The sequence below is a fragment of the Bos indicus x Bos taurus genome, chromosome 10, assembly GCF_003369695.1.
Source record: "Bos indicus x Bos taurus breed Angus x Brahman F1 hybrid chromosome 10, Bos_hybrid_MaternalHap_v2.0, whole genome shotgun sequence".
Classification (NCBI taxonomy): Eukaryota; Metazoa; Chordata; class Mammalia; order Artiodactyla; family Bovidae; genus Bos; species Bos indicus x Bos taurus.
This window is the reverse complement of record NC_040085.1, coordinates 85,520,392-85,531,299: the sequence shown is the minus strand read 5'-3', so window position 1 is coordinate 85,531,299 and position 10,908 is coordinate 85,520,392.

Here is a 10,908-nt window from a genome sequence, read left to right as displayed (position 1 = left end):
GCTTCTCTGGCCAACGCAACTGGCCTGCTGTACTATAGGTGTCCAAATATACAATAGGTGTCCAAATACTGGTTCTCTAGAAAGTCACATGTATATGATATTTGGAATGGTCTTGGAGATATGCTGGAGACCTGGGTTTGATTCCTGGGTTGGGAAGAGCCCCTGGAGAAGGAAATGGCAAGCCACTCCAGTATTCTTTTTTTTTTTTTTTTAATTTATTTTAATTGGAGGCTAATTACTTTACAATATTGTAGTGGTTTTGCCATACATTGACATGAATCAGTCATGGGTGTACATGTGTCCCCCATCCTGAACCCCCCTCCCACCTTCCTCCCCATCCCATCCCTCAGGGTCATCCCAGTGCACCGGCCCTGAGTGCCCTGTCTCATGCATCGAACCTGGACTGGCGATCTATTTCACATATGGTAATATACATGTTTCAATGCTATTCTCTCAAATCATCCCACCCTTGCCTTCTTCCACAGAGTCCAAAAGTCTGTTCTTTATATCTGTGTCTCTTTTGCTGTCTTGCACATAGGGTCATTGTTACCATTTTTCTAAATTTCATATATATGCGTTAATAGACTGTATTGGTGTTTTTCTTTCTGACTTACTTCACTCTGTATAATAGGCTCCAGTTTCATCCACCTCATTAGAGCTGATTCAAATGCATTATTTTTAATAGCTGAGTAATATTCCATTGTGTATATGTTCCGTATGTATATGTAGCTTTCTTATCCATTCATCTGCTGATGGACATCTAGGTTGCTTCCATGTCCTAGCTACTGTAAACAGTGCTGCGATGAACACTGAGGTACACATGTCTCTTTCAATTCTGGTTTCCTCAGTGTGTATGCCCAGCAGTGGGATTGCTGGGTTGTATGGCAGTTCTATTTCCAGTTTTTTAAGGAATCTCCACACTGTTCTCCATAGTGGCTGTACTAGTTTGCATTCCCACCAACAGTGTAAGAGGGTCCTCTTTTCTCCACACCCTCTCTAGCATTTATTGCTTGTAGATTTTTGGATAGCAGCCATCTGACTGGCATGAAATAGTACCTCATTGTGGTTTTGATTTGCATTTCTCTGATAATGAGTGATGTTAAGCATCTTTTCATGCATTTGTTAGCCATCTGTATGTCTTCTTTGGAGAAATGTCTGTTTTGTTCTTTGGCCCATTTTTTGATTGGGTCATTTATTTTTCTGGTATTGAGCTGCATGAGCTGCTTGTATATTTTTTGAGATTAATTCTTTGTCAGTTGCTTTGTTTGCTTTTATTTTCTCCCATTCTGAAGGCTGTCTTTTCACCTTGCTTATAGTTTCCTTCATTGTGCAAAAGCTTTTGAGTTTAATTAGGTCCCATTTGTTTATTTTTGCTTTTATTTCCATTACTCTGGGTCATAGAGTCAAAAAGGACCCTGCTGTGATTTATGTCAGAGAGTGTTTTGCCTGCATTTTCCTCTAGGAGCTTTATAGTTTCTGGTCTTATATTTAGATCTTTAATCCATTTTGAATTTATTTTTGTGTATGGTGTTGAAAGTGTTCTAGTTTCATTCTTTTACAGGTAGTTGACCAGTTTTCCCAGCACCACTTGTTAAAGAGATTGTCTTTTCTCCATTGTATATTCTTGTCTCCTTTGTCAAAGATAAGGTGTCTATAGGCATCCTCCAATCATTAGGAGTAGCTCTCTTCTCACTTGTCTGTAGTATAATTAAGAGGTAGTAGGGTATAAAGTTTCCCTTAGGCCAACAGCTCAGAACCAGTACTCTCAGCTACCAATGTTATCTACTGACTGAGAGGTCACTTCAGTTCAGTTGCTCAGTCGTGTCGGACTCTTTGCGAGCCCTTGGACTGCAGCATGCCAGGCCTCCTTGTCCATCACCAACTCCCGGAGCAGAGGTAAGATCCATAATATTGACTTTTGTCTGCCTGGAACTAATAGTTGAAGGTAAGAGGAGGGATAGCTCTCCGAGGGAGAGACTACTGGGAGAAGAGTCTAGAGGCTAACACAATTGAGTAACTGAAGGATTTTGTTTCCTGAGCAGGGATCAAATTTCAGCCTCCTGCATTGGGAGCATGGAGTCATAGCCACTGGACACACCAGGGAAGTTGACAGATGACTTCATTATTTTCCTCTTTTCTTGTGTCTGCTAGGTGAGCATCATTTTTCTAAGGCTTTTGTTTGTTTGTTTTGAAGACCACTGTTTTTAATATATTTTCCCCTTGGTTTATTTATAGTGACAGTGCTGTCCTTAACTTAATGGTTATCTTTTATGTAACCATAGAGTCATAGGTGCTGAGCTCTGGTTGGGAACCAACTGTTCAGAAAGACCACTGTATGTTTTCTTAAACCAATTGTTATTTTTCTATGCTGCTTGAAGTCCATGAAAACTGCTTTTTTTTTGTCCTTCTTTCCAGCCACTTATGTAGATGGGGACCTCTCAGTGTTTTAAAGCTTTTGAATTTAACTCTTTATTGATGCATTTTAAAATATATGTTAAAAAGTGCTTGCATCTTGATCCCCCTCTCAAGCATGTTTTCACTACTTCCTGGCATATCTCACACTTTTCCTTTTGGTTGTATAACTGATTTGCAAACTTTAGGAAACTGATTTTTGAGTATACTGTTGTGTGAATGGAGGAGATAACCCTTAATATTTCATTTGGCTCCTTATCTCTTTCCTTGTTCTTTGTGTTCATTTTCCTAATTCACTAACTTATAGTATGTTTCTTTCAAAGAGCATGGCATCCTAATACTATTTAAAAGGGTATGTTTAAAATAGTGTGCCCCCCATATTTACATACTGTTCTAAATTTACAGCAGTTTCCTAGAGACAGAGCTCATATCTCTTTCCAATCTTTTTTTTATTTTTTTTTTCCCCAGAAAGAAGAGAGGGACTATATAATTCCAATTTTTTGTCTTTGATCAGTTACAATTAAATTTACACTTGTGGGCCTTTCAATTTAGATTTCAGGTCCTTTTGACTTCTTGGGCTGGTGGGGCTTACTCCTCCCTGGGAAGCTCCCCTTGGAATCTGGGTACCATGTCTTCCTCTTCATATTAAGATTTGTTGTTGTATTAAAACAACATCCATTTGTTTTTCTTCTCTCAGAGCTAGGCTTTTAGCCATTGATATTTACAGCTATTTCTTTTGTAATGCATGTTTCTGTCTATACTTTTTACATTGTGATTACTCTGTGAAGACTTTTCTTGAATATTTTCTCCCTGTCTCATTTGATTCACTTTCTGTATTGTCTAATTGTCTCAGGTTGAGTTGCTCCTGTCCCAACACTAGTTCTTCCATTCATTTATTCCACAGATATTTATTGAATGCCTACTATATCCTCGACTGGAGAAGGAATTGGCAACCCACTCCAATATTCTTGCCTGGAAAGTCCCATGGACAGAGGAGCCTGGCAGGTTCCAGTCCATAGGGTCACAAAGGGTTGGACACGACTGAGTGACTAACACTATATCCTTGACACTAATCAAGGATTTAGAGATACAAGGGCACAGATGGCAGGCAGGATCTCTGCCCTTATGGAGTTTTCATTTTAATGTGGAAATCAAATGAATAATATGATTTCAAATAATGATATATGCTGTGAAGAAAATAAGGTAGCCTAATGAGGTGGAGAGCTAGATTTAGTTGAGTAGGTAAGCTCTTCTTTTTTGGAATTCTCATTCTTAATAGGATGATTAAGACTCCTCTAGAAGGTGACTATGAGCTGAGATGAGATTGACATAAAGAACTGGGAAAAGAGAATTCCAGGCAGAGCGAACAGCAAGACTAAAGTCCTGGAGGTGAGAAAGAGCTGTTTGAGGAATATAGAGAAGGCCACTTTGGCTATAGCTGAGCTGAAGAGGATAAGGTGGACAGGAGCTGATGGTGGCGGAGTGGTCAAGGGCCAGGGCACACGGGGTGCTGGCGTCCGCCTTACTGGAGGCCCCTCTGGAGTTACTTATAGAAGGTGACTTACAGAAGCCTCGGTACTGATTTTGAATTTTATTCTAAAGGTCACAGGAGCCCACCAGGTGATTTTAAGCCAGAAAAGGAGAAGATCTATGTTTAAGAAATGACTTTGGCTGGTGTGTTGAGAATAAGCTGTGAGAGGAGACACTGGAAGCAAGGGGATCAGTTGGAGGCTACTCTCTTTAGTTAGAAAGATGTTTTGATTTGTTAAATCCAAGTTACTCAGACTGACTTACAAAAGGACACGTTTCATTTCATATATAAAAAGTCCAGTAGCAGGGTGGACTCCAGGATTGGTTGTTTCAGCAACTCCATGACGTCATCAAGGAGACCCCTCTGCCACCCCTGGATTTTGTGTTATTCTCACGCTAGTCACAAAACAGTTGCTATAACTCTGAGAGTGATGCCCCCAAATCACCAAGTCCAGAGGTGGGAGAGAAGTTATTATATCATGTGGCAATCTCTTAGCAAGTGTCCTTCTAAATACGCCCCATATCTGTTTCTAAAACTGTATTTACTGTATTTGTTTGGGTGCGGCAGGCCTAGCTGCAGGCCTGCAGGATTTTTCGTTGTGGTGTGCGAACTCTTAGTTGCAGGATGTGGGGTCTAGCTCCCCGACCAGGGATGGGACCCGAGTCCCCTGCGTTGGGAGCATGGAGCCTTAGCTACTGAACCACCAGGGAAGTCCCTGCCCCAGTACCTCTTGGTCCAGGATCGGTTACTCCTGACCCCATCACTGACAGAACTTATGGACTTATTAGTATTTACTTGAGTGAATACTTTGAGGATGGAGTGGATAATAGGGAGCCCACTCCTATTGCTCTAGTCCAGATAGAAATAAATATTGAATGGCTAGCCTACTGTGTGTGGGCTTCCCCGGTGGCTCAGTGGTAAAAAATTCTCCTGCAATGCAGAAGACACAGGTTCGATCCCTGGGTCTGGAAGATTCCCTGGAGGAGGAAATGGCAACCCACTCCAGTATTCTTGCCTGAGAAATCCTATAGACAAAGGAGACTGGCAGGCTACAGTCCACGGGCTCGCAAAGAGTTGGATACGACTTAGGAACCAAACAACAACCCCAACAAGCCTACCATGTGTACATAGCAGGACCTCACACAGAAGTAATAAGCCAAAACCAAACAAAGTAATCTTCCTTCTTTAGACACTTCAACAACACTCCAGAAAATTTATTTTTCCAAATTGTGTTGTCCTGTTAGCCCATAACATAAGAAAAAGATATTCAACTAACTTTTCAAGTTTGCTTATAAAGAGAGGGAACATTTGCATAGCTCTCATATAACAGGTAATGTTCTGGAAAGTTTACAATGAGAACTGTGTTATACTTTACAAACATCTTACAAAATAAGTATTTCTAGATCGTTTATGCAAAACAAAAGACTTGGCCTAATTAAATTGATGAAAGTCACACAACAATTTTTGCCATTGTCCAAAGTCCATGTATATTCTATCATTTTAAGAATAAAATAAAATTATATGTATGGCTATAGTTGAATCTGCACATTTGAGCACTTTTAAAGGATTCTGAATCAATAGCTTGCCTAGATCTTGATAGCTGGATCTCAGTTTTAGCTTCCAAGGGCTCACAGGCAATACGAAAAGCAATAATCTTCAAGTTTGAACAAATAAAGATCAAAAGTGATGATCACCTAGAAGCAGACTCCAGAGCCAGGTCTCTCTCTATACTCACATGTAATAAAGACAGTGCCTAATTATTCGAAAAGTACTTCAGGAGGGTTGTTCTGTGGATGTTGAGATGCTAATGTTTTTGAAAATGGGTATTATGGAAGCAAAGTTGACAAAGATACAGACTCTTTCCACCTGAAGACAAGTTATTTATTCCACTCAGTTTGGGGTTTTTGTCTTTGTGTTTTTAACCTTTGACTCAGTGTCTATTCTGCACAGATATTGACCAAACCATAGCTGCTGGGATGTGAAATTAGGTGATTTAAAGATTCACTTCTGATTCCCAGGATTGCTTCAGGGCATACTGTGATGTGCTTTAGGGCGTAAAATGATCTCAGGCTGAGGCTAAGGGTGGAAAAAAAAAATCTCTGCAGTAACAATAAATATTGCATGGTGGCTAGGTGGTTAGAAAACAACGTCCTTACACATTTTCTAAGAAGCCAGCTATACTTTTCATCAAATAAGTTATAAGGCAAGAAAGTAAACTATATCAACTGTTGGCTTATTACACATTGGAAACTCTCTAAGTTATTCAATATGTTATAAATTGTTTTCACCAGTTCAAAGATGAAATTCACTTTTTTTTTGTTTGTTTTCCTAAACTAGTTTTGCATCAATGCGTAGAGCTAAAAATAAATATAAAACCTCTGGGAGAGTTTTGGTACACCCAGATTTTAATTTGTCCATGGTAATGAGGGGAAAAGGAGATGGTAACTCCTGAATGTCCAGTTCTAAAGAATGGAGTATTAGTGTAGAAAACCAGATAATCCTACCAGGGCTTTGATTGATCTGTCATTTGCATAATCAGGAGTAAAGGACAATCTTAGAGTATAGTCTCCCAAATAACTTTTATCTGTGTTACCGGAAAACAATGAAACCCTGACTCAGTGCTTCCTGAACGTGTTCCTTTCTACCCTCTGGCAGAGCTTCTAATAAGCCAACTGATCAGAAAACAGTGAAGGAAAGTAGGCAGAAAGAGAAACAAGGAATCTGGGTTAATTTCCAAACTGAATAATCAGCTTCCTACTAAAAAAGAGAATTGGCAAGGCTGTATGGAAGGTTCCATGATTCCCTCGTTCTCATTGTGGCCGCAGTATGTGAGCTGGCAAGAGAGACCTGCAAATACTATGGATAAACCTAATCATTTCTCAAAGGCTCCCATTTAACTCACTATAATTTAAGATTACACAGCCCTACTTGCCCTGCATACATCCTCCTCTGTGTTGAGTCTACAACTTGCTTGAGAACCTAACATTAATCACCCTGAATGGTGTGTTAACATGGAGGGCTTTGTAGTTGGTGATACACTTGGGAATTTGCAAGTTTGGCCCGGGAAAAAGAAATCTGTCCTCCCTCTCAGAATCTTGGAAAAACTTGGCCACTATCCCAGTGGCTCATATTCCCTGATTCCCTACTCCAGCCATCTTTTTATGATTAAAAAAAAAAAAAGATCCTGCTTAATTGTGTCACTCCAGGTTGGTAGAGAACAAAGATCTGGGTGTGGCTGGTGGGTTTGTGACCCACACAGCCCAGCAGAGCAGAAATTATTCAAATCCTTAGAAAGCCTGCATTGCTCTATTAACACACTGATTTTACGTGTAAGGAAACAGAACTCAGAGTGTTTAAATGACTTACCCAACTTCACACGGTGTTGGAGTCAGGATTTAGACACACACATTGGTCTGATGCAGAAGCTCATGCCGTCTCCACCATATCATGCTATCTCCCAAATGTATACAAAGGGAAGAGTTAACACAAACAGGTCAAGTGGAAAATTGTCTCAAAGTAAAAAGGTCTTTGACATGTAATAAGCATTTAATAAATGCTTTCATTTCCTTGAATGAAAAAGTAAATTAATTAGCAAGTGATTTTTAGATTTTTTTTCTCCTTCATTCTTGCTTAAATTAAAAAAAAAAGAGTATTCATTATTTTTGCAATTCCTAAAAAGAAGGAAGTGAGAGAAAAAAGACTTGCTTGCCCTTTTCCACAGATGTAGAAAGTAGTTCCAGAAATTAAAAATACCTGCAAAAAAATTTTGGATGAGGAATGTTCTTTAGAGTTCAAGTCATCATTTTTAGCACTGGATCAGTTATTGTTGGTTTAGCAGATTCAGTTCTCAGAACAGTCAGTGTCATAAAGTGACCATGTAGTTCTCTTTCCCTTGACTTTCCATCTGTGAGCAGATTTTAATCTCTATCATCTGCCCAGGAGAATGAGATGTTCTAGTGAGTACAGAAATATAAAGTACTCTCAGTTTGGATAAAAGGCCTTGGGATTAGAGAAGTGTTAAGTAAAGTTGCAAGCCAGTACACATTCAACAATTACTTGATTTATAGTCCACAAGGATTTGAAAACATAATAGAGAAGTACAGAAAGGAAAGAAGTAATTGCCAATGTGTATCCACAGACTTTCCTGTATCATAATTGCATGAGAAGAATTAAGAATTAAGACAAAGTCTGCCTTTGTGTCCCTAATGTGAGATGGAGAGCCATGTCTAATCTTTGGATCTCAAGCATAAAGTAAGAGATATAGAGATTCTTGATATTTGGAAAACAGAATTTTGGAAAGCAAATCTCCTCTCCCTGTGATTTCTAAATTTAGAGATGTGTCATCATGGAGAATACTGGGAACAGAAGCTTAACAAATTACCCAGATGACTTAGGGCAAAATCTCAACCCTACACAGCACTATAATTGCATGAAAGAGCAGTTCTGCTGTCTAGAGCAGTACTGTTCAGTTGAACTTTCTCTGATGATGGGAATGTTCTATTCTGAACCATCCAGAACAAAAGCCACTAGCTGTGAATCAGCGATTGAACTGTGACTAGTGTGACTGAGGAACTAAAATACTAATCTTATTTCATTTTAGTTAATTTGTATACAAATTCAAGAGCCACATGTTGCTAGTGGCCTAGGTATAGAGACAACTTGTACCAGAAGTTTCTATTTCATTGCCTCTGGACTAAGCAGCATTAATTCCAATGGCTATGCTGGCTTGTTGAACTCAGGAGGGTCAGAAGGGCCCTCTTGGAAATCAGACTTCAGTGGGAGAAGACTTTTCCCCCATTATTCCATGACTCTAGAAGATCTTAAGACAGGGCATCATCTCACAATAGGGCTTCCCTAGTGGCTCAGATGGTAAGGAGTTTGCCTTCAGTTCAGGAGACCCAAGTTTAATCTCTGGGCTGGGAAGATCCCTGGACAAGGAAATGGCAACCAACTCCAGTATTCTTGCCTGGAGAATCCCTTGGACAGAAGAGCCTGGTAGGCTACAACCCATGGAGTCACAAAAAGTTGGACATGACTGTACGACCAACACTTTGACTGTCATAAGGAACCCAAAGACTCCTTCGAGCAACTGTTGGCTTCTTCACTGAGTGGATAATTCTCTTAGTGAGTGTAAGTCGCTTAGTCAGGTCCAACTCTTCACAACCCCATGGACTGTGGCCCACCAGGCTCCCCTGTCCAGGGGATTCTTCAGGCAAGAATAACTGGAATGGATTGCCATTTCCTTCTCCAGGGGATCTTCCCGACCTAGGGATGGAACCCCCAGGTCTCCTGTATTGTAGGCAGATTCTTTACTGTCTGAGCTACCAGGGAAGTCCACTTCTCTGAAGATAATCCCAAGAGACAGACTGACATAGGACTACTCAAGAACACTTATTCCATGTGAATCCTTCTGTGTGCATCAGTATCCATACACACATTTATTCATGCAAAAAACATTGAGTGTCTGTCATGGGCCAGATGCTGTTCTCGCAAGGGTAATTTTCTCCCACTACTATATGGACCCCATATGCACATGAGGGAGCAGCAAGGCATGGAGGAAGGAGCTCTGGAATCAGACCAACCTGAAATAACACTGATTCCTAGAGCAGAGTTTGGCAACAATTTTATTGTAAAGGGCCACATAATAAATGTTTTAGGCTCTGTGAACCACAAAATTTCTTTCACATCTATTCAACTCTACAGTTGTGTCAAATAAACCATGAACAATACATAACCGTACGAGCTTGGCTGTGTTCCCAATAAAACTTTATTTATGGGGCTGAAATTTGAGTTTCATCTATTTTTTCCTGTATAATAAAATCTTTAGATCTTTTTTCAGTCATGAAAAGGTAAAAATGATTTCTTACCTTATGGGCCATACATAGACAGGTGGCAGAATATGTTTGGCCCGCAGGCTAACATAGCTTGCCAGTCCCTGACCTAGAACATAATAAATGAGAAAATGTCTATGGTATAATACAACTAAAAACTCTTTTTGAACATTTAGTATTTCTAGAACATCACTTGACTGTTTATGTGGAGTCTTACGTTGATTTTCTTTTATTTGGATTTTTAGTATTTTTGTATGTTTTAGTCATTAGAGTTAAGATGAACATCCTTGTTCATAATAACTTTATTGTGGATTATTACACAAGTTGGAAGGTGTAAATATTTTAAGATTTTTGTTATGTTATTGCCAGTTTGTTTTCTAACAGTTTGTAGAACTATGTTCTGCAATAGCCCTGACTAGTCTTTTTCAAATTTCGTATAATTTAGTCTTTTTGTAGGTAGCTCTGTGGCCTCATTACCTAGAGTCTTAATTATATATTTTAGAAAGTCCTTCAAACCTACTCTAAAGACAAGTAGACTGAAATATCCTGGCTAAAATTTTCCCAAGCAACTGAAAAAGCAGTTAACATTTATTAAATGAAAAAACTCCTACTAGGAATCTGGGTTACTGGCTGGGTTAGAAAGCTATGACAGTGTATTAAGGGTGAGAGAGAGATGACTTTCCTAACTTCGAAGATGGGTAAGAAAGTAATATGCATACCATAAAAGCCATCTGCTGTTTAAAATGCAGAATTCAGGGGATTCCCTGGAGGTCCAGGGTTGGGACTTGGAACTTTCACTGCCATGGCCCAGGTTCAATCCCTGGTTGGGGAACTAAGATCTGCAAGCTGCATGGCATGGCCAAGAAAAACAACAAAAACAAACAAAAAAGCAAAGTGAACATTTCAGTGATTTTGACTGTATCCCTATAGACCTGCCTGTTCTGAAGCTTTAATATAAATGAAATCATATAATATGTAGTCTTTTGTGACTATAATGTGACGTTGTGTGACAATCTAATGTTTTTGAGGGTCATCCATATTCTAGTATGTATTACTGCTTCATTCTTTTTTATTGCTGAATAGTATTCCACTGTGCAGATGTAGCACATTTTGCTTATGCATTCATCCGTTGAT